At 36.2% G+C, this 26,041-nt stretch overlaps 1 pseudogene; it reads right to left on the bottom strand.

Moving 5' to 3' along the window:
* Positions 1 to 450: 450 nt before the first annotated feature.
* LOC107895861 (21 kDa seed protein-like) lies at positions 451 to 25,856 on the bottom strand (annotated as a pseudogene).
* Between the last annotated feature and the right edge of the window lie 185 nt (positions 25,857 to 26,041).

The raw sequence follows: 26,041 nt of genomic DNA, 5'->3' as shown, positions 1-26,041 counted from the left end.
TTTCTGCAATTTTCATGCAGCCGCCATTTGTTTGTGTCATTTACTTGGTGACACCTGTAATCATGCAGACATGCATTTTGTAAAAACAGCATCTCCTCTTAATAGTGTAATGTTACTTATCTATGCACACTAGCATGTTGCTAACAATGTTCGAGATTTAGTATTACAATTTTTCACTTACCTCTTTTTTTGGCTAATTTTGTTGTTAATTGCAAGGCAATGTATCCAAGCTAATGAGTCTAATACTAGAATCAATGGCAACAAAAAAAGTAAATAAGTAAAGAGTTTATTCATTAAGCTGAAAAGAGTACAAAGTAGGACTCTGAGAGACAAACCCTGTAAGTAAGCATATACATGTTGCTGCTTCAAACAAGGCAAGCCTTAACAATAAGCTCTCTTAGAAATTTTTACTTGAAACTCATATTACATAGTCATGCATAATGATTGCTTTCAATCAAGTCCTAATAGTTGAATCCCCCGAAGTGAACTTTCTTTTTTCTTAAAGATAAATGGCCATCCATTGTCAGTGGAGAGAGCAAAACGTACCATATCTCCATTTGAGTCTCTCCCGATTTCGTTGCATAAAGCTGGGCATGTTCCACATACTGCGGGGTAGTACTTAAATTTGTAACCAAGAACACCCCCTTCTCTATTCTAAACCAACTGGTCAAAGTGTCGGCACTCGGGTTCCCTTTAATCCCATCGGTTATCACCCACCATTTTCCGGCTGAATGGTCGTAATCATCGACCTTCCACACCGTTGTTGTTCGGCAAAGTCTTGTTCTGAGCGGAACGAACTCTATGTTTATGTCAGAGGACAGGCGAACAACTCCATCGTTGGAGTCCGAGCTAGAAAATATCACCAGTATACCATCATCACCAGATCGTCTTTGAACAATGTTGCGCGAAAGCGTGTAAAAGAGTAAAATTATTGTACTGAAAAATCACACTAAGTTCAATTCCTAGGAAAGAGAGGTGGATTACGAGGATCACTAAGTATCAGGTCTTTCCTAGCCAGAATATCCCTCTATCATAATTTAATAGCACAATAAATCACTACAATCACACTCACAAAATATGCAAAAATAAATAATAAAGAACACCAGAATTTTAACGAGGTTCAGAAAATTTTACCTACGTCCTCGGGCACTACCAAATATATTTCACTCCAAAAATACAAGTGAAATTTACAAATAGGGAGAGAGAATAATGCTTTAAGTAGAGAATAACAAATATGAGATGAAGAAAATGAGAAATGGTTAGGCCTATTTATAGTTGAGGTTCAAGGGCCAACTTGCAAAGTCCCTATACAATTAGGGACCAAAATTGCAATTATTCCATGCCAAATTTCAAACCAAATTTCGGTGCCATAAATTCTCTTATTTTCGGTTCCAACTTTCTGACACCTATATCTTTGACTTTTCAAATATATGGGTAGCTTCTAATAATCTCCACCTTGAAGATTTGATTAGGATAATCTTATCTTCACACAATTCTTTCTACCTTTGACAACAATACTTGATAGTGCCTTCTTCAACTGTTAAACTTGTAGGATATTGATCAAGTTCAAACAATGTTCGAACTTGGTTGCTGTTACTACCTCGGTCATCATATCTGCGGGATTATCTGCAATCTTGATCTTCTGAAGACAAATTTTCCCCTCATCAATAATTTCCTGCACAAAATGGAATCGTACGTCAATATGCTTTGTACGTGCATGATAGACTTGATTCTTTGCTAAATGAATAGCACTTTGACTATCACAATACACGTTAATATGCCCCTGAACCAATCCCAAGGTTTTAACCATACCTTGTAACCAAATAGCTTCCTTTACAGCCTCTGTTATAGCCATGTATTCGGCTTCTGTGGTTGACAATGCAACTGTAAACTGTAGTGTAGACTTCCAACTTATTGGTCCTCCAGCAAGTGTAAACATATAACCGGTGGTTGATCTTCGTTTGTCCAAATCACTAGCATAGTCAAAATCAACGTACCCAATAACACCTTTACTAAGTGTATTATCCTGCTTGAACAGTAATCCAACATCCACGGTCTTCTGAATATACTGTAGAATCCATTTCACAGCTTGCCAATGTTCTTTTCTAGGATTATGCATATACCTGCTCACTATACTAACTGCCTGTGAAATGTCAGGTCTTGTACACACCATTGCATACATCAAGTTACCCACTGTATTAGAATACGGAACTTACAACATGTATTCTCGTTCTGCATTCGTCGAAGGAGATAATTGTGCAGAAAGCTTGAAATGAGAAGCCAATGGGGTACTTACAGGTTTTGTATGCTCATTTATGCCAAATAATGTAGTACCGTCTTCAAAAACTGCTTCTGAGACAAGCTAACTCTATCATGAGCTCTATCTCTCCATATTTCCATGCCGAGAATCTTCTTAGCTTCACCTAGATCTTTCATCTCAAACTCGAGATTGAGTTGAGTCTTCAATCTTTCAATCTCAACTTTGTTCTTAGATGCTATTAGCATATCATTAACATATAAGAGCAAGTAAATGAAAGTTCCTTCTTGTAGCTTCTGAAAATACATGCAATGATCAAATTTACTTCTTGTGTACCTTTGCCCCTTCGTGAACTGATCAAATCGCTTGTACCACTGCCTCGGAGATTGCTTCAATCCATAAAGCGATTTTGTCAGTTTGCAAACTCAATTTTCTTTTCCAGCAACTTGAATCCATCTGGCTGAGTCATATAGATTTCCTCTTCCAAATCACCATGTAAAACGCGGTCTTTACATCAAGCTGAACTAGTTCAAGATCATATTGAGCAACCAAGGTTAGCAAAATCCGAATGGATGAATGCTTCACAACTGAAGAAAACACTTCATTGTAGTCTATTCCTTCTTTCTAAGCGTAACCTTTTGCTACCAATCTAGCCTTGTATCGAATTTCATTTTTACCAGGAAATCCTTCCTTCTTTGCATATACCTATTTGCATCTAATTGCCTTCTTTCCCTTGGGCAGTGTCACCAACTCCCAAGTCCTATTTTTATAAAGAAACTGTATTTCTTCATTCATGGCTTGCTTCCACTTTACACCATTAGAGTTACTTATTGCTTCTGTGTAAGTAGACGGAACGTCATTATCTGCAATTGGAAGTGCATAGGCCACTATATCATCAAAACGAGCAGGCTTACGAATCTCTCTTCTTGGTCTCCTATATGCAATTGAATCTTGTTGCTGTAGAGGTTCTTGGGATGAAACTTCTTCATCATTTGTCCCTCCAATATTAGATGGATCATCGTTAACCTTTTCAAGCTCCACCTGCTGCAAAGTACTACTAGTTTTGTCATCCTTTTGTGAATCCTTGTACTTTAATATGGTTGATTCATCAAAAGTCACATCTCTACTGAAAACAATCTTCCTTGTATCAGGACACCAGAGACGGTATCCTTTTACTCCATCAGTTATATCCAAGAATAATGCTTTCTTTGCTCTTGAGTCTAACTTAGATTCTTTTACATGATAATATGCAGTGGAACCAAATATATGTAAAGAATCATAATCAGTAGCAAATTTACCAGTCTACAACTCCATAGGAGTTTTTCCATTTATTGCAGCTGATGGACGCATATGTAACTACTTTAGCCCAAAATTCCTTGCCCAATCCAGCATTGGACAACATACATCGAACTTTCTCTAGTATAGTCCGATTCATGCATTCTGCCACCTCATTCTGCTGTGGTGTATCCCGAACAGTGAATGTCGCACAATGCCCTCATCTTGACATACTTGTAGAAATGGATCATTTTTGTACTCAGTACCATTATCTAATCGAAGTCGTTTGACCTTTCGACTAGTCTGAGTCTCCACCATCTTTTTCCATTTCAGAAATGCATCCAAAACTTCACTTTTTCTTTTCATTAGATACACTCATACTTTTCTTGAATAATCATTAACAAAAGTAGCAAAATAGTGCATACCTCCCAAAGAAGCCACTTTGGTAGGTCCCCGCACATTACTGTGAACGTAGTCTAAAATTCCTTTCGTATTGTGAATTGCTGAACCAAATTTTACCCTCATCTGCTTTCCCAGAACACAATGTTCACAGAATTCCAATTTGCAAGAATTTGCACCTTTCAACAAGCCTTGCTTCGCTAAAGTCTGCAAAGCTTTTTCACTAGCATGTCCCAATCGCATATGCCATAATCTGGTAACCTCTGAATCTGCATCTTTCGTAGAAACTATTGATGTTAATCCAATAACTGTACTTCCATTTAAAAAGTACAAGTTATTTCTTCTTGTGCCATTCATTACTGTCAATTTCTCGGTTACTACCTTTAGTAATCCATCTCTCAAAATGATTACGAGCCCTTTAGATTCTAGGGCCCCTAATGATATGAGATTTTTCTTCAAGCTAGGTACGTAGCGAACATCTGTCAAGACTTGGATTGAGCCGTCGTGATTCTTCAATTGGATTGTACCCACTCCCATTGTCTTACAAGCACTATCATTGCCTATAAGAACAACTCCACATTCTAGCTTTTTAAGACTAGAAAACCAGTCCTTATTAGGACACATATGGTAAGTACATCCTGAATCCAAAATCTACCCATCCGTATGACATACCATTGCCATGCCAACCAAGCTAAAGTCTGACTCCTCATCATGCTCCGCTACACATGCATTAGAAATAGCCTTGCCCTTTTGTAGCTTAGGACAATTCTTTTTCCAATGCCCTTTCTCAAGACAAAAGGCACATTCATCTTTGGCGGGTCTCCCTTTGGACTTTCCCCTTCTAACAGATTTGCTGCTGTGTGAATGACCTCTTACTGTTAAGACTTCTGCATTTGTATCTCTGTGATCTCTTTTATCTTTCTTTCGAGTCTCAGATCTATACAACGCACTACAGACTGCATCAAATGTGATCGTGTCCTTCCCATGAAGTAATGTGGTGGTAACATAATCATATTCATCAGGAAGGGAATTCAACAACAATAATGCCTTATCTTCATCTTCAAAATTTTCATCCAAATTTAGCAAGTCTGCTAAAATTTTATTGAATGAGTTCACATGGTCATTCATCAACATACCGAGAGCATACGTAAATCGAAAATGTTTCTTTTTCATATAAAGCCTATTTTCAAGACTTTTCGTTAAAAACTTTTCTTCCAGTGTATCCCATAACTTCTTCGCTGATGTCTCCCTCATGACAGAATACTTCTACTCTTTGGCCAAACATAGGCGGATTGTACCACACGCCTGTCTATTGATCTTGGCCCACTCCTTGTCATCCATCTTGTCAGGTTTTTCTTCAAGGGCTATATCTAGCTCTTGCTGACATAAGACATCCAGGATCTCACATTGCCATATACCAAAATTATTGGTACCGTCAAATTTCTCTACTTCAAATTTTGCATTGGTCATAGTAGTCCTTGCTGATGACGATGCCTCTACCATTTTTCTCCTCAATCCCAACTACTGTATACGTGAACAGTGCCGTATACATAAATAGTATCGTAAATTGTCGTATTCCCAAAGTACGAATCTAGCTTTGATACCAATTATTGCATGGAAGCGTGTAAAAGAGTAAAATTATTGTACTGAAAAATCACACTAAGTTCAATTCCCAGGAAAGAGAGGTGGATCATGTAACATCCCTTACCCGTATTCATCGCCGGAATAGGGTAGGAGGCATTACCGGAGTTTATCGAATTAATTTTTCATTAATACGAGTTAAATACTATTCATTTACTAAAACATGTCATGGCGTCCTTTAGATGGTCCAAAGCCCAAAACATACTTCGAGACCAAACCAGAATTAAATCGAACCATAGGGAATTTTTCGCAAAATCCCAAAGTTTTTTTTTTTGCTCAATATAACCCCTTTATAAATATCTAACCTTCCCTGCAAATTTTAAACCAAGACCAATCCAACCAACCAATTCATTTCAAACAATTTGATACCAAATTATATTACTATTATAATTATACTATTTAACATATTCATCATTCTTTACTTTAATGTATATTCATTAAACAAGTCTTAGTATTTATATAATCATCAAACCTTATACATGCCATATAAATCAAAAAGGAAATTTACAAAAGCTAACGGAGATAATCTGGATAGTGTGATCCTCTGTGTTGATCCGATCCTCCGTATTTTTTCACGTCAATCTACAAGAGACATTGAATACATTCTAGTAAGCTTATAGAAGCTTAGTAAGTTCATAGGCATAAAACATAAATCTTACCAAATATTTATACACTTATACAATATACACAACTATTAAGTTCACCTGTCAACCACAGTCATTGGTGAGTTCCCTTTGTATAAACTTACTACCACTCATCCATTTCCTTTAATTCTTTTGGGCCCGTTTGTCACATATCATTCTTCAACCAAATTAGGGAACGGTTACGGAAAATTGAGTACTTCACTTTCACTTTGCCATAGCATAACTATAGTCTTGCGTATGATCACTTATAACTTTTTGAAGTCATAGTCCTGCCACAGTCTTACACTGATCACATTTATCACTTGTCACTGATCAGATAAGTGTAGCTAAAGCTACCACTTATCACTAATTGTCACTTATCACTGATCAGATAAGTGTAGCTGAGGCTACCACTTATCACTTGTCACTGATCAGAAGTACTCAAATCCGACGTTCCGCTCAATTTGATCATTTATTTGATTTTCGGGTTGTTATTTTATTCTCTATTCATCAATAAATATATTTCATCATACATTATATAATTCATAAAATTTACATATAATCATTAAACTTCAACCATATGAACTTACCTGGGTTGATTTGTAAAATTTATGAAAGTTCAGGGACTAATCAGCTACTTTTTCTTTTCCTCGACTTGCTTCGGGTTCTCGATCTATCATTTTAAAATCATTCACTTATCAGTATTGACTTCATCTTCAACCCGCTTATAAGTAATATTATCTATAATTTAATTGTTTACTTATGTATATTCCAATGCTGTCCATCGGTGCCATAGTCACTAAATTATATTTATCTTTAGCTACAGAACTCCAAATTAGGATTTGCTAATTTCCTTGAAACTAGACTCATATATATTCTTATCATAAAATTTTTAGAATTTTTGGTTTAGCCAATAAGTACAGTTTATTCTTTAAAGTCACCCCTGTTCTGCTGTCTAACAATTCCAACACTTCTTCACTAAAAATTAATTATCTCTTCGTACAAAATTTGGATGATGTCCATGTTCGTTTCTATTGAAAATAGACTCATTAAGGATTTTAAAAATATAAATTTAAGCCCCTAATTATTTTTCTCCAATGTTTGATGATTTTCCAAAGTCAGAACAGGGGAACCCGAAATCATTCTGACAGTGTCTCACAAAATCTATTATATCTCATGATCTACAATTCCGTTGCTTACACTGTTTCTTGTATGAGAAACTAGACTCAATAAGCTTTAATTTAATATTTTTTTCATCTTCTAATTGGATTTATACAATTTATGGTGATTTTTAAAAGTTAGACTACTGTTGCTGTCCAAAACTGTTTTAGTGCAAATGTTAATTTCAGTTTTTGCCCCAAATTTCACAGTTCATACAATCAGTCCTTGCTCAATTAATCCCTCAATGAAGCTAATTTTTCCCAATTAATGCTTTACCTAGACATTATAAGTTATTTCACAATTATTTAAATTCATAATGTCCACATAAAACCCTAACTTCAAACTCTTTCACCATTAGGTCCCAAACATTCACTTTCTATTCAATTCTTTCAATAAAATCAGCATATAAACAATTTAAAACTCTAATTCCATGCTAAATCATCATATACTTCCAACTCATATTCATAAAAACTTCCAATTTCTTTCATAGAATCAAAAACTAATGAATTCAACAAGTGACCCTAGTTGTAAAAGTCATAAAAACACAAAAATTTCAAGAAATAATCAAGAATTGAACTTAGTTGCAGTAAAAATATGAAAAACCAGCTTAATAAAACCCTTCTATGGTGTTTTTGCTGATGAGAATGCAGAAAAATAATGAGAATTCTAGATAATTCCACTTTAGTCTTAGTTTATTAAGTAAATTTTGCAATATTCCAATTTTGCCCTTAATTCATCAATTTTCCTGCTGATTTCATGCACCTTGCCGTTCAGCCCAAATAGACCTTGGGTCTATTTTCCTTTTAAACCCTCTTTCTTTTATCAATTAAGCTATTTAATCATTTCCCATAATTTTACATTTGTTACAATTTAATCCTTTTTATTCAATTAACTATCGAAAATTTAAAATTTCTTGACGAAACTTTAATACTAACTTATTAACACTCCATAAATATTTATAAAAATATTTATGGCTCGTTTTAAAAATTTTCAAACTCTCGATATCTCGTTTCCGATTCTAATTTAATTTTTATTTCTAGTACACTATTCGCTATTTCAAAAATTTTCCTAACTTCACATTTAACTTATATTCACTAAATTATTAATATTTTCTATTCACTAAATTATTAATATTTTCTACTCATTTTTTGGATTTAGTGATCTCGAATCACTGTTCCGACACCACTGAAAATTTAGGCTATTACAATTCTCCCCCTCTTAAAAAATTTCGTCCTCGAAATTTGTTACCTGAAAATAGGTTCGGATATTGTGATTTCATTGATTCCTCTGTTTTCCAGGTTGCCTCCTCCACACCATGTCGATGCCACAACACTTTTACTAACGGTACCCGTTTGTTCCTTAACTCTTTAATTTCCCAAGCTAGAATTTTCACCGGTTCTTCTGAATAAGTCATGTCGGGTTGGAGCTCTATTTCTGTATGAGGAATTACATGTGATGGATCTGATCTGTACCGTCTCAACATAGACACATGAAACACATTATGAATCTTTTCAAGCTCCGGGGGCAAAGCCAATCTATAAGCTACCGGACCGATTCTTTCAATGATTTCATACGGCCCGATAAATCGTGGGCTGAGTTTTCCTTTTCTACCGAACCGCAAAACTTTCTTCCACGGTGACACTTTCAAGAATACACGATCACCCACATTAAACTCTATATCTCTTCTCTTTAAATCTGCATATGATTTTTGCCGATCGGAAGCAGCTTTTAAACAATCTCGAATAATACGAACTATTTCTTCGGTTTCCCGAATCAAGTCCACTCCCATTAGTTTCTGTTCACATAATTCAGACCAATATAATGGAGTTCTACACTTTCTTCCATACAGAGCTTCAAATGGTGCCATTTTAATACTAGTTTGATAACTATTATTATAAGCAAATTCGACTAAAGGTAAATACCTTTCCTAGCTGCTGCCAAACTAAAGTACACAACACCTTAACATATCTTCTAAAATCTGAATCACTCGTTCTGACTGCCTGTCTGTCTGAGGATGAAAAGCTGTGCTGAAATTTAATTTAGTGCCCAAAGCCTCCTGTAATTTACTCCAAAATCTCGAAGTAAATCTCGGATCCCGATCCGAAATAATAGATACTGGAACTCCATGTAATCTCACAATCTCAGAAATATACAATTCTGCTAACTTCTCCAATGAAAAATTTGATCTGACTGGAATAAAATGTGCCGACTTTGTCAATCTATCAACGATAACCCAGATTGAATCTTTCTTTTTCGGAGTCACAAGCAATCCTGATACAAAATCCATCGTAATGTGTTCCCACTTCCATTCAGGAATCATAATAGGTTGTAATAAACTCGTTGGTACTTGATGCTCTGCTTTCACTTGCTGACAGATTAGACATTTTGCAACAAATTCACAAATCTCTCATTTCATACCAGGCCACCAATACATTCTTTTTAAATCGCAATACATTTTTGTACTACCCGGATGAATAGAATACTTACTATTATGAGCTTCAGCAAGAATATCATTTTTCAATTCTGAATTATTCAGAACACAAATTCTATTACGATAACGCAACATACCACCATCATCAACGCTATATTCTGAACTCAAATTATCCTGAACCGTTTGTCATTTCAGTACTAGTTTAGGATCATCACTCTGTAATTCACGGATCCGTTGAAGGAATGTAGATTTTGCTTTCAATTCTGCTAATACTGAACCATCTTCATTAACAGAGAAATGAACATTCATTGCTCGAAGTGCAAACAATGATGGTTTTCGGCTAAGTGCATTAGCGACCACATTAGCTTTCCCCGGGTGATAATCAATAACAAGATCATAATCTTTCAATAGTTCGAGCCATCGTCTCTGTCTCAAGTTCAGCTCTTTCTGTGTCATCAAATATTTCAGACTTTTGTGATCGGTATACACATAACATTTTTCCCCATATAAATAATGTCTCCAGATTTTTAAAGCAAACACAATCGCGGCCAACTCTAAATCATGGGTAGGGTAATTTTTTTCATGTGGTTTTAATTGCCGAGAAGCATATGCCACTACTTTCCCTGACTGCATTAAAACACAACCCAAACCATTTAAAGATGCATCACTATACACAACATATGGTATACTTGATTCTGGCTGAGTTAACACTAGAGCTTCTGTCAACATCTTCTTCAACTGGTCAAAACTTTGTTGGCACTCTTCAGACCATACAAATTCAACATTCTTCTGAAGTAGTCGAGTCATCGGCAAGGCAATCATTGAAAAATTTTTAACAAATTGGCGGTAGTATCCCGCTAATCCCAGGAAACTCCGCACTTCTGTTACGTTCTTTGGAGTTTTCCAATTCACCACTGCTAACACTTTACTTGGATCTACTTGAATTCCTTCAGCTGAAATAATATGACCCAGAAATCCAACCTTATGTAGCCAAAATTCACACTTGCTGAACTTTGCATACAACTGCTTCTCTCTCAAAGTCTGTAACACACTTCTCAAGTGTTGTGCATGATCAGGCTCGGTCTTCGAATAGATCAGTATATCATCAATAAATACAACCACGAATCTATCCAAATAAGGTTGAAAAATCCAATTCATCAAGTCCATAAATGCAGCAGGAGCATTAGTTAAACCAAATGGCATTACCAGAAACTCATAATGACCATACCGAGTTCTAAAGACAGTTTTTGGCATGTCACATTCTTTAACTTTTAGCTGATAATACCCAGATCGAAGATCTATTTTTGAAAACACAGCAGCACCTTTCAATTGATCGAATAAATCATCTTTATACAATCTCGGTCTGTAATCTATTTAACTGTCTGTAATCTATATACAATCTCAACGAACCATCTTTCTTTTTCACAAACAAAACAGGTGCACCCCAAGGAGATGTACTCGGTCTAATAAACCCTTTATCTAACAATTCTTGCAACTGAGTCTTCAACTCTTTTAATTCCGCCGGTGCCATTCTGTATGGTGTTATGGATATTGGACCTGTTCTCGGGATCACATCAATCACAAACTCAACTTCACGATCTGGCGGTAAACTCGGCAATTCCTCAGGAAACACATCATCAAATTCATTAACAACTGGCAACTGTTTCAACTTTGATTCAGAATCCCGAGTATCAAGAATATAAGCTAAATATGCTTCATTACCCTTTTGTATTAGCTTTTAAGCTGAAAAGGCTGAAATAATTTGGACATTATCTTTCATATTTCCAAACTCAGCCGAAATCATTTCTCCTGTCTGATTTTCCAAATCAATCCATTTCTCCCGATAGTTCACTACAGCGTCATGTTTTGTTAACCAATCCATCCCCAGAATAATATCAAATTCCCGAAAGGGTAACAACATCAAATCAGCTGGGAATTCACAGCCTTTCACTTTCAGTGGACAATTTCGACATATTAAATTAACCATCACACTTTGACCTAATGGATTAGTGACTTGTATATCATAATTAGTGGACTCAACAGATAATTTCTTTTCAGATGCTAGCATAGTGCAAATATATGAATGAGTAGACCCAGGGTCTATTAATGCATAAACAGTAACATCATAAAGATAGAAAATACTAGCAATTATATCAGGAGCCGTAGCCTCTTCCCTTGCTCGAATGGCATAGGTACGTGCTGGTGCTCTATTCTCTGATTGACTAACTGGTTCTCTCATACCCAAACGGGTAGCCCCTGTAGCACTGCTCTGGCCCAAACGTCTACTTCTTTGGGGAGTGGTTCTCTGTATCTCTTTCTGATCCACTTCATCTTTTTACACATGGGACAATCTCGAATAAGATGATCAGTAGCCCCACATTTATAACAAGCCCCCATCTTAGTCCTGCATTCATCGAAATGATGTCTTCCACAATATTGACACTTAGGCCGGGGAGTATTCTGAACACTGCTCACACTTGCTGCAGGTCTATCAAATACCCTGAAATCAAATTGTCTTGATTTACCTCTACCCAATCTTCCCGGCACGGATGTAGTTCGACTAATTTCTTCTCTAGATTTTTTCACCGGCAAATCTGAAAATGACTCAGAAGCACCTCTTTTAAATGACTCTTTATTTTTCCGATCTCGCTGTATTTTTCTGTTATATACTTCTTTGAGCTTTTGAGCATGGTCTGACAGAACAACGAACTCTCGTATTTCACTAGCCCCAATCATCATTCTAATCTTATCATTTAACCCTTCTTCAAATCTGATACACATTTCTTCTTCAGTAGGTACAATGTCTTGAGCATATTTGCTAAGGTAGACAAATTCTCTTTCGTATTCAGCCACTGACTTATTTCCCTGCCGTAGATCAAGAAATTCTCTCTTTTTCTTGTCTAGATATCTTTTCCCCACATATTTCTTTTTTAAACTCGTTCTGGAAAAATTCCCAAGTAAGCTTCTCTGCAGGTACTACAGCTTCCACAGTTTCCCACCAGTTATATGCTTTTTCTTTTAACAATGAGACAGCACATCGTAGATAATCCTCCGGAGAACAAGCCATCTATTTAAAAATTCTTACCAAACTCTGTAGCCAATACTCAGCTTTTACAGGGTCATCATCTGATCTCCCTCAAAATTCCTCAGCTCCAAACTTCTTAAGCTTTTCTATCAGAGAACGTTTACTAGTTTCAATTATTGAAAGAGGTGGAAGAGCAACCGGAGGTACCACAGGTGGTGCAGTAGGGGGAGGAGGTGGTTGAGCCTGACTTCTTTCTTGTACCATCTCCTTATACCACTGATTCATAACTCCATAAATCATATTTTTAAGTTCTCGCTCTCACATCATAGAAATTGGAGTATCACTACTTGTTACTTGTTTAGAAGTCTGCACTTTACTATTAGCTTCCTACTGTTCAGTGCGTTCAGGTCTATCTGACATCTTTATAATCAGAGAGTATCTATAAAAATGACAAAGATTAGATCGGATCATACACATCACACTATCATAGATTTATATGGCATGTATTTCTAAACACTTTACACATAACCCATGTTCCGAGAACCGGTTAAACTGGGCTCTGATACCATTAAATGTAACACCCCTTACCCGTATTTGTCTCCGGAATAGGGTAGGAGGCATTACCGGAGTTTATCAAATTAATTTTCCATTAATACGAGTTAAATACTATTCATTTACTAAAACATGTCATGGCGTCCTTTAGATGGCCTCCAAAGCCCAAAACATACTTCGAGACCAAACCAGAATTAAATCGAACCATAGGGAACTTTTCCCAAAATCCCAAAGTTTTTTTTTTGCTCAATATAACCCCTTTATAAATATCTAACCTTCCCTGCAAATTTTAAAACTGAGACCAATCCAACCAACCAATTCATTTCAAACAATTTGATACCAAATTATATTACTATTATAATTATACTATTAAACATATTCATCATTCTTTACTTTAATGTATATTCATTAAACAAGTCTTAGTATTTATATAATCATCAAACCTTATACATGCCATATAAATCCAAAAGGAAATTTACAAAAGCTACCGGAGATAATCTGGATAGTGTGATCCTCTGTGTTGATCCGATCCTCCGTATTTTTCCACGTCAATTTACAAGAGACATTGAATACATTCAAGTAAGCTTATAAAAGCTTAGTAAGTTCATAGGAATAAAACATTTCTGATCCAGAAAGAAAACTTACTGAGTGTTTTAAAAGATGATTTCATTATAGGTTCAAGTGAATGGAAGCTGTGCACCAGGTAGGAAACGGGAAAGAGGAGGTGAGTCCATCGGACTGCTTAAGTACCAAACTCCCTTCGGATCTAATCCTAGACATGCAAACCGCCATTGCCATACCTTAACGTCATCTATATTTCTAGGAAACCGATTTGATTAAGTCATTTTTAGGAAAAGTGATTAATTTTGGAAAATACTTTCATTGTGGAAGCTTTGCTTGTTGTCGTGTTATTTTGAAATCAACTGTTGTTTTTGAAAACGCGCCCTAAAGCTATCCAATTTCAACAGTTAAAATAAGGATTACCTATCTTAGTAATATATATTAAAACCATCAAAAATAATTAACCGGCCTTATTACATTTAAAAACCCAAAACTTCAAACGTAAATAAAAGGATGTCCAGTTCACCAGAAGAAAATCAAACTTTCAGAACGGGTGGCCACTCCGAATTCCCTCACAGCTCCAAGCCCACTATGGTTGGGGATTTCCTGCGTGGATGAAAATAAAAGGGGTGAGTTTGGGGAAACTCAGTGTGTAAGGAAAACCCATTCAAAGCCCAAGTCAGCTCAAGCCCATTGGGCCTAAGCCCATTCAGGTAACAATGGTACTGGGCCAGAGCCCTTTTCAGATTACAATAAAATGGGCCTTAGCCCCTTATTCAGATAACAGTATGGCCCATAGGCCCATTTCAAAATACATGCAACATCAGTAAACATATGCAAACCCATTTGGGGAGACTACTCAATCCACCAACCACTACACTCCACCCGTACCAGCCATACACTCCATGTGGGGAATAGCTCAACCCACCCAGCCCAACACTCCACAGTTGCAGCCTTGCTGCTCAGTTAATAGTAAATTGAGGCAAAGCCTCCAGTACATAGACAAGCCACTTTTAGTACTTCCTCCGTCAATATCCCAGTCCCATGTATCAGATAATAACAACATGGCATGCAGTAAATAACAACAGTCAAACATGCATTTAGGTCAATTTAACCCTAGGGGTATTTCGGTAATTTATCTTCTAGGGGTAAAACTGTAAATTTTTCACTTTTAAAGGTATTTCAGTAATTTATCTATTTTAGGGTTTTTCATGCATATTCCTACTTTTCACGTACTAACAGAATCACGTACTGAGGGTTCTTATCGAATTGGGCCCGTTGGCCCATCATTCCAATTTTGGCCCATTAAGCCCAAAAATATCGAGGGCACAGAAATCATGCACTTTACAGTCCAAATTTTGCAGCTTACCAAAAACATTAATCGATTTACCTCACGAGCATTCGCACACTCGCAAATCTACAAAATACCGATTTTCGGCATTTCGGGTTTTCGACTTTTTCCGATCCAGACTAAGAAAAAGGGTGTTAGTTACACACCTGTTTGCGACGATATGCTGACGAGATCCACACACGAACCGCCTACAATTGGATTACTAACACGTTAATCTAACTATTCAAATACAAACTAAGTATTAACCCCTTACAATATTCAGCCAACCACACCTACAGATCATAGTAAGCTCATAAGAAAACAATAAGCAACTCATTAACAAATTTTTGTCAATGTTTACCACATAATCATAATTTCACTGCAAGCTGTCTTCCTGAGCAATAGTCACTAAATCATTTATAACTGGAGCTACGAAACTCCAAATCAAGTTCCGTTAATTTTCCTTGAAAATATACTCATATATCTTCTATCCATAAAATTTTCAGAATTTTTGGTTTAGCCAATCAATACCAGATTTTTCTCAAAGTTTCTCATGTTTCACTGTTTGACTAATCTGACCACTCTTCATTACGAATCAAATTTCTCATTGTACAGAATTCAAAATATGTTCTTGTTTATTTCATTAGAAACTAGACTCAATAAGATTTAATTACATAATTTATTCAGCTTCTAATTCATCTCCCACAATTTATGGTGATTTTCCAAAGTCACGTTACTGCTGCTGTCCCAAGCAGATTTATTACCAAATCACTCTTTCATACACCTATCTTGCTTGCATGTTATTTAAACATGTATATCACCAATCAATCATCACATATCTATGATTTTTACTTAAGCATAATCTCCATTTCATCATTTTAAAGCACAACATGTTAGCCGATTTTTCCCTTTAGCATCTAAGGCACATGCATGCTCATTTGTTTGGCTCAACTTCACATATCTTCCATTTTTCATCAAAAGAACATGAAACAACAACCATTTCCTTCATTTTAATTCATGACCAAATGCTCACAACACAACCAAAAATCAAAATATACTTCAAGAGTTAAGGTAGAATCAAGAAGAACTCATGAACCTCAAAATAGAAGCAAGGTACCAAGAACTTACCTTCAATTTTCCTCCTCCTAATGACCGAATACTCAAGAGCTTTCTCCTCTCCTTTCTCTTCTCTAACTTTCATCTATGATGAACAAAGATGGACAAAACTTTGTTCTTTTCACCCTTTTTCTTTTAATAAAACTTTTTATTTCATCCATTTAATTCTTTAATACAAAAGACATGAAATTCTTATCATGAAACATTTACCTAACCCATTATCATGAAACATTTACCTAACCTATTATCAATTTGTATCAATTTGTACCATAAATTATGGATATCAAGTGCACATTTTGTCTACAACAACATGATGGCTGGCCACTTCATGTAAAATGGGAGGTTTGTCATGCAAATCCTCCTATTTTGCACTCCTATTTATTTGGCCACTTCAATTTAGCCTATAGCATTTTCAAACATTTTCAAATAGGGTTTATTTCATAATTTCACCCCCTTTTTCTTATGGTACAAAAATTAACTAAAATTGCTGGGTTCTATCTTAAGCTTGGGCCTTCTAGAGGCCCACTAACATAATTAAACCTATGCCAACATTCACCGGATTCCCGAAAATTGGGGCGTTACAACTCTACCCTCCTTAAAGAAATTTTGTCCTCGAAATTTACCTAATCCAAACAGATGAGGGTATTGCTGTTGCATCGTCTCTTCTGGCTCCCAAACTCAAAAGTTTCCCCTTCCTTAATTTGTTGAAAACGAGCGACCAAAGATTCATCGTTCAACTGTTTTTCCTTAATTTGATCCACCTAGCTTGGCCTCACTTGCAACTCAGCCAACAGACTTCCATCATCATACAGACTCAGACGAGCAAACATTGCTCTCAGATCAGATACAACTCTACGACTTAGAGCATCGGCTACCACATTAGCCTTGCTTGGGTGATACTCGATCGAACAGTCATAATCCTTAAGCAACTCAATCCATCTCTTTTGCCTAAGGTTCAGCTCTTTCTGAGTCAACAAATACTTAAGACTCTTATGGTCAGTGTATATAATACACCTTTCTCCGTACAAGTAATGTCTCCAAATCTTAAGTGCGAATATCACTGCTGCCAACTCCAAATCATGAGTCGGATAGTTCCCCTCATGAGGTTTAAGCTATCGTGATGCATATCCAACCACCTTACCCTCTTGCATTAACACGCAGCCCAAACCCACGTGTGATGCGTCACTGTACACAGTAAAATCCTTCTTAGATTCCGACTGAATTAACTCAGGTGCTTCAATCAGAACTTTCTTTAAATTTTTAAAAGCTTCCTGCTACTTCTTAGTCCATACAAACTGTACTCCTTTCCTTATGAGTTTTGTCAAAGGTGCTGCCATCACAGAAAAACCTTCCACAAACCTTCTGTAGTATCCTGCCAGTCCTAGGAAACTCCATATTTCCAAAACTGACCTAGGTAGCTTCCATTCCAAAATCGCTTCAATTTTCCGAGGGTCCACCTTAATCCCCTCAACAAATGTCCTAAGAAGGTTACCTCCCTCAACCAAAGTTCAGACTTGCTGAACTTCACAAAGAGTTCCTTCTCCCTTAACACTTGCAGCACTATACGGAGATGCTCATCATGTTTCGCTTCAGTTTCAGAATATACCAGGATATCGTTAATAAAGACGACTATGAACTGATCAAAAAATGGTTGGAACACACGATTCATCAGATCCATAAATGCTGCAGGAGCGTTCATCAGTCCAAATGGCATAACCAGAAACTCGTAATGACCATACCAAGTCCTGAATGCTGTCTTATGGATATCTGCCTCCTTGACCCTTAACTGATGATATCCAGATCAAAGGTCGATCTTGAAAAATACAGAAGCTCCTCTAGGTTGGTCAAACAGATCGTCAATCCTTGGCAGTGGATACTTATTCTTAATCGTCAGTTTATTCAACTGGCGATAATCAATGCACATCCGCATCGTACCATCCTTCTTTTTTGTGAATAGCACCGGTGCTCCCCATGGAGACACGCTTGGCCTAATGAAGCCCCTATCCAACAACTCTTGAATTTGTGCCTTTAGCTCCACCAACTCCTTCGGTTCCACTTTATACGGTGCGATAGACACTGGTGCCGTTCCAGGCAATAAGTCGATTCTAAACTCCACTTCTCGGTTCGGAGGCAATCCTGAAAGCTCATCTGGAAAAACATCTTGGAACTCATTTACAGTCCTAACTTTATCCACTGACAATCCCTCCTCTTCTGACTGACTTACAAATGCCAAATAGGCCTCACAACCTTTCCGAATCCACTTTTCGACTCTTAAAGCCGACACCACATTGGACAAATAATCCATTCGCTCACCTATCACCATAACCTCCTCATACTTTGTGGTCCTTAACACCATTCGTTTAGCAGCACAATCCAGGGTCGCCTTATGCTTAACAAGCCAGTCCATTCCCAAAATGAGATTAAACTCTCCGAACGGTAACTCCATCAGATCTCCAGGGAAAATCCTACCTTGAGTTTCTAAGGGTACATCCCTATACAGTTTGTCTACCCTAACCGAGTGACCCAAAGGACTTAGTACAGATACCCCACTCACAATCTCCTCAGAGCAGTCCAAGTTGTCCAAAATCTGTTCTGTGGCCTCCAACCAATACTCGGCCACATTCGGGGCTATACCAGACACGCCCCTAAAGATCTCCGCTCCGTTAGCCCGAAGTCGTTCAGAAATAGATCCCCGAACTCCATTGCCCGTACTTGCCCCGACAACCCTTTCCAGAACACGAAGTATTGCCTGTGACAGGGCATCATCCTCGGCACCGCGGTCATGAGACTCTACCTCTGTTGCCGGTGGTACCGGTGCATCCACCGCCGGCATATGTCTTGAAGACGAAGATCTCGCTCGAGCACTTCCTCGGCTCCGTCCACGGCCTCTTGTACTCATATCGTATTATCTTAATTATGAATTTTTATGCATCAATTAATATTCCAGTGTTTATTACAGATGTTTTACGAATCAGACAGTAGTTCAGAGTTTGTTTTCGCAGAATCGAAGTCTAGCTACAGTTTCAGACACTTATCAGATTTTCCTATGGTTTCAGTATCATCCTATCTAGAGTATCCTAATAGGGTTTCAGTACAGACAGATAATTCAGGAAAATATTCAGAAAAGTTCAGAGTAATACTTACAGGCTTGGGCCGGAGATTCGGAATGCCACCTTCTAAAGATCTAAATTTTGAAAATCGAGTTTTTCGCATTCTTTATAAAATTTTCGCTTTCGAAAATCTTTATTTTTGTAAACCCATTCCACAGCCGAGTTGTTGCAACCTAGGCTCTGATACCACTAAATGTAGCACCCCAAACCCGGCCCAGACGTTATGGCCGGATCCGACATGCTACATCGAAGCATTCAAAACATTTTCGATCCAGAAAGAAAACTTACTGAGTGTTTTAAAAGATGATTTCATTTTAGGTTAAAGTTAATGGAAGCTGTGCACCAAGTAGGAAACCGGGAAAGAGGAGGTGAGTCCATCGGACTGCTTAAGTACCAAACTCCCTTCGGATCCAATCCTAGACATGCAAACCGCCATTTCCATACCTTAACGTCATGTATATTTCTAGGAAACCGATTTGATTAAGTCATTTTTAGGAAAAGTGATTAATTTTGGAAAATACTTTCATTGCGGAAGCTTTACTTGTTGTCGTGTTATTTTGAAATCAACTGTTGTTTTTAAAAACGCGCCCTAAAGCTATCCAATTTCAACAGTTAAAATAAGGATTACCTATCTTAGTAATACATATTAAAACCATCAAAAATAATTAACCGGCCTTATTACATTTAAAAACCCAAAACTTCAAACGTAAATAAAAGGATGTCCAGTTCACCAGAAGAAAATCAAACTTTCAGAACGGGTGGCCACTCCGAATTCCCTCACAGCTCTAAGCCCACTATGGTTGGGGATTTCCTGCGTGGATGAAAATAAAATGGGTGAGTTTGGGGAAACTCAGTGTGTAAGGAAAGCCCATTCAAAGCCCAAGTCAGCTCAAGCCCATTGGGCCTAAGCCCATTCAAGTAACAATGGTACTGGGCCATAGCCCTTTTCAGATTACAATAAACTGGGCCTTAGCCCCTTATTCAGATAACAGTATGGCCCATAGGCCCATTTCAAAATACATGCAACATCAGTAAACATATGCAAGCCCATTTGGGGAGACTACTCAACCCACCAACCACTACACTCCACCCGTACCAGCCATACACTCCATGTGGGGAATAGCTCAACCCACCCAGCCCAACACTCCACAGTTGCAGCCTTGTTGCTCAGTTAACAGTAAATTGAGGCAAAGCCTCCAGTACGTGGACAAGCCACTTTTAGTACTTCCTCCGTCAATATCCCAGTCCCATGCATCAGATAATAACAACATGGCATGCAGTAAATAACAACAGTCAAACATGCATTTAGGTCAATTTAACCTTAGGGGTATTTCGGTAATTTATCTCCTAGGGGTAAAACTGTAAATTTTCCACTTTCAAAGGTATTTCAGTAATTTATCTATTTTAGGGTTTTTCATGCATATTCCTACTTTTCACGTACTAACAGAATCACGTACCGAGGGTTCTTACCGAATTGGGCCCGTTGGCCCATCATTCCAATTTTGGCCCATTAAGCCCAAAAATATCAAAGGCACAGAAATCATGCACTTTACAGTTCAAATTTTGCAGCTTACCAAAAACATTAATCGATTTACCTCACGAGCATTCGCACACTCGCAAATCTACAAAATACCGATTTTCAGCATTTCGGCTTTTCGACTTTTGCCGATCCAGACTAAGAAAGAGGGTGTTAGTTACACACCTGTTTGCGACGATATGCTGACGAGATCCACACACGAACCGCCTACAATTGGATTACTAACACGTTAATCTAACTATTCAAATACAAACTACGTATTAACCCCTTACAATATTCGGCCAACCACACCTACAGATCATAGTAAGCTTATAAGAAAATAATAAGCAACTCATTAACAAATTTTTGTCAATGTTTACCACATAATCATAATTTCACTACAAGCTGTCTTCCTAAGCAACAGTCACTAAATCATTTATAACTGGAGCTACGAAACTCCAAATCAAGTTCCGTTAATTTTCCTTGAAAATAGACTCATATATCTTCTATCCATAAAATTTTCAGAATTTTTGGTTTAGCCAATCAATACCAGATTTTTCTCAAAGTTTCTCATGTTTCACTGTTTGACTAATCTGACCACTCTTCATTATGAATCAAATTTCTCATTGTACAGAATTCAAAATATGTTCTTGTTTATTTCATTAGAAACAAGACTCAATAAGCTTTAATTACATATTTTATTCAGCTTCTAATTCATCTCCCAAAATTTATGGTGATTTTTCAAATTCACGTTACTGCTGCTGTCCCAAGCAGATTTATTACCAAATCACTCTTTCATACACCTATCTTGCATGCATGTTATTTAAACATGTATATCACCAATCAATCATCACATATCTATGATTTTTACTTAAGCATAATCTAAAGCACAACATGTTAGCCGATTTTTCCCTTTAGCATCTAAGGCACATGCATGCTCATTTGTTTGGCTCAACTTCACATATCTTCCATTTTTCATCAAAAGAACATGAAACAACAACCATTTCCTTCATTTTAATTCATGACCAAATGCTCACAACACAACCAAAAATCAAAATATACTTCAAGAGTTAAGGTAGAATCAAGAAGAACTCATGAACCTCAAAATAGAAGCAAGGTACCAAGAACTTACCTTCAATTTTCCTCCTCCTAATGACCGAATACTCAAGAGCTTTCTCCTCTCCTTTCTCTTCTCTAACTTTCAGCTATGATGAACAAAGATGGACAAAACTTTGTTCTTTTCATCCCTTTTTCTTTTAATAAAACTTTATATTTCATCCATTTAATTCTTTAATACAAAAGACATGAAATTCTTATCATGAAACATTTACCTAACCCATTATCATGAAACATTTACCTAACCTATTATCAATTTGTATCAATTTGTACCATAAATTATGGATATCAAGTGCACATTTTGTCTACAACAACATGATGGCTGGCCACTTCATGTAAAATGGGAGGTTTGTAATGCAAATCCTCCTATTTTGCACTCTTATTTATTTGGCCACTTCAATTTAGCCTATAGCATTTTCAAACATTTTCACATAGGTTTTATTTCATAATTTCACCCCCTTTTTCTTATGGAACAAAAATTAACTAAAATTGCCGGGTTCTATCTTAAGCTTGGGCCTTCTAGAGGCCCACTAACATGATTAAACCTATGCCAACATTCACAGGATCCCCGAAAATTGGGGCGTTACATAAAACATAAATCTTACCAAATATTTATACACTTATACAATATACACAACTATTAAGTTCACCTGTCAACCACAGTCATTGGTGAGTTCCCTTTGTATAAACTTACTACCACTCATCCATTTCCTTTAATTCTTTTTGGCCCGTTTGTCACATATCATTCTTCAACCAAATTAGGGAACGGTTACGGAAAATTGAGTACTTCACTTTCACTTTGCCATAGTATAACTATGGTCTTGCGTATGATCACTTATCACTTTTTGAAGTCATAGTCCTGCCACAGTCTTACACTGATCGCATTTATCACTTGTCACTGATCAGATAAGTGTAGCTAAAGCTACCACTTATCACTAATTGTCACTTATCACTGATCAGATAAGTGTAGCTGAGGCTACCGGTTATCACTTGTCACTGATCAGAAGTACTCAAATCCGACGTTCTGCTCAATTTGATCATTTATTTGATTTTCGGGTTGTTATTTTATTCTCTATTCATCAATAAATATATTTCATCATACATTATATAATTCATAAAATTTACATATAATCATTAAACTTCAACCATATGAACTTACCTGGGTCGATTTGTAAAATTTGTGAAAGTTCAAGGACTAATCAGCTACTTTTTCTTTTCCTCGACTTGCTTCGGGTTCTCGATCTATCATTGTAAAATCATTCACTTATCAGTATTGACTTCATCTTCAACCCGCTTATAAGTAATATTATCTATAATTTAATTGTTTACTTATGTATATTCCAATGCTGTCCATCGGTGCCATAGTCACTAAATTATTTTTATTTTTAGCTACAGAACTCCAAATTAGGATTAGCTAATTTTCCCTGAAACTAGACTCATATATCTTCTTATCATAAATTTTTAGAATTTTTTATTTAGCCAATAAGTATAGTTTATTCTTTAAAGTCACCCCTATTCTGCTGTCTAACAATTCCAACACTTCACTAAAAATTAATTATCTCTTCGTACAGAATTTGGATGATGTCCATGTTTGTTTCTATTGAAAATAGACTCATTAAGGATTTTAAAAATATAAATTTAAGCCCCTAATTATTTTTCTACAATTTTTGATGATTTTCCAAAGTCAGAACAGGGGAACCCGAAATCATTCTGACAGTGTCTCACAAAATCTATTATATCTCATGATCTACAATTCCGTTGCTTACACTGTTTCTTCTATGAGAAACTAGACTCAATAAGCTTTAATTTCACCTTTTTTTCATCTTCTAATTCGATTTCTAAAATTTATGGTGATTTTTAAAAGTTAGACTATTGCTGCTGTCCAAAACTGTTTTAGTGCAAATGTTGATTTCGGTTTTTGCCCCAAATTTCACAGTTCATACAATTCAGTCCTTGCTCAATTAATCCCTCAATGAAGCTAATTTTTCCCAATTAATTCTTTACCTAGACATTATAAGTTATTTAAAAATTATTTAAATTCATAATTTTCACATAAAACACTAACTTCAAACTCTTTCACCATTAGGTCCCAAACATTCACTTTCTATTCAATTCTTTCAATAAAATCAGCATATAAACAATTTAAAACTCTAATTCCATGCTAAATCATCATATACTTCCAACAGATATTCATAACAACTTCCAATTTCTTTCATAGAATCAAAAACTAATGAATTCAACAAGTGGACCTAGTTGTAAAAGTCATAAAAACACAAAAATTTCAAGAAATAATCAAGAATTGAACTTACTTGCAGTAAAAATATGAAAAACCAGCTTAAGAAAACCCTTCTATGGTGTTTTTGCTGATGAGAATGCAGAAAAATAATGAGAATTCTAGATAATTCCACTTTAGTCCTAGTTTATTAAGTAAATTTTGCAATATTTCAATTTTTCCCTTAATTCATCAATTTTCCTGCTTTCATACACCTTGCTGTCCATCCCAAATAGACCTTGGGTCTATTTTCCTTTTAAACCCTCTTTCTTTTATCAATTAAGCTATTTAATCATTTCCCATAATTTTACATTTGTTACAATTTAATCCTTTTTAATCAATTAACTATCGAAACTTTAAAATTTCTTGACGAAACTTTAATACTAACTTATTAACACTCCATAAATATTTATAAAAATATTTATGGCTCGTTTTAAAAATTTTCAAACTCTCGATATCTCGTTTCCGATTCTAATTTAATTTTTATTTCTAGTACACTATTCGCTATTTCAAAAATTTTCCTAACTTCACATTTAACTTATATTCACTAAATTATTAATATTTTCTACTCATTTTTTGGATTTAGTGATCTCGAATCACTGTTTCAACACCACTAAAAATTTAGGCTATTACAGATCACGAGGATCACTTAAGTACCAGGTCTTTACTAGCCAGAATATCCCTCTATCGTAATTTAATAGCGCAATAAATCACTACAATGACATTCACAAAATATGCAAAAATAAATAATAAAGAACACCAGAATTTTAACGAGGTTCGGTAAATTTTGCCTACGTCCCCGGGCACTACCAAATATATTTCACTCAAAAAATACAAGTGAAATTTACAAATAGGGACAGAGAATAATGCTTTAAGTAGAGAATAATAAATATGGGATGAAGAAAATGAGAAATGATTAGGCCTATTTATAGTTGAGGTTCAAGGGCCAACTTGCAAAGTCCCTATACAATTAGGGACCAAAATTGCAATTATTCCATGCCAAATTTCAAACCAAATTTCGGTGCCATAAATTCTTTTATTTTCGGTTCCAACTTTCTAACACCCATATCTTTGACTTTTCAAAGATATGGGTAGCTTCTAATAAGCAACGACTTCCAGGCATGGGCTTCCGCTAGGCCTGCCTAGGGCAAGCCCCCCACCACCAGCACCCCATATCGCCAACACAACGTAATATTCGGTACCTGTTTGGACTTCGTTGCCATCAGTGTCGAGCACAGGTTCGTTTGTAGCGTTGGCCCCACCAAACAAAAAGGATGATGGTGTGACTGAGAAGATGATGAAAAGAAGAAACACAGAAGCTTTTGTGGTTTTCATGGTTATACAGGTCAATTGTGTTGGTATGTGTTGCTTTAGATCTCCATGTCAATTTATAGAGGTGGGAAAGGATGACCAAGTAAATTAATAGAACCACTTTAGAAAATTGAAAAATACATTATAATAATTCCATTTGTTTATTTCAATTTTATTTGTTATAGAGAAGTGCTATATCTACCACAAAGAAAAGTAAAATTATAAAAATGACTAAATTACACAATGTGAAAATATTAAGAGTTAAATGTTTTAAAATTAAGATTAAATTAACATAATATATAACTATTGATGATTAAAGTTGTTATTATACTACTTATAAAAATT

Source organism: Gossypium hirsutum, chromosome A10 (assembly GCF_007990345.1).
Source record: "Gossypium hirsutum isolate 1008001.06 chromosome A10, Gossypium_hirsutum_v2.1, whole genome shotgun sequence".
NCBI lineage: Eukaryota > Viridiplantae > Streptophyta > Magnoliopsida > Malvales > Malvaceae > Gossypium > Gossypium hirsutum.
The sequence above is the reverse complement of the archived record's forward strand: the minus strand, read 5'-3'. Positions and strand labels throughout refer to the sequence as shown.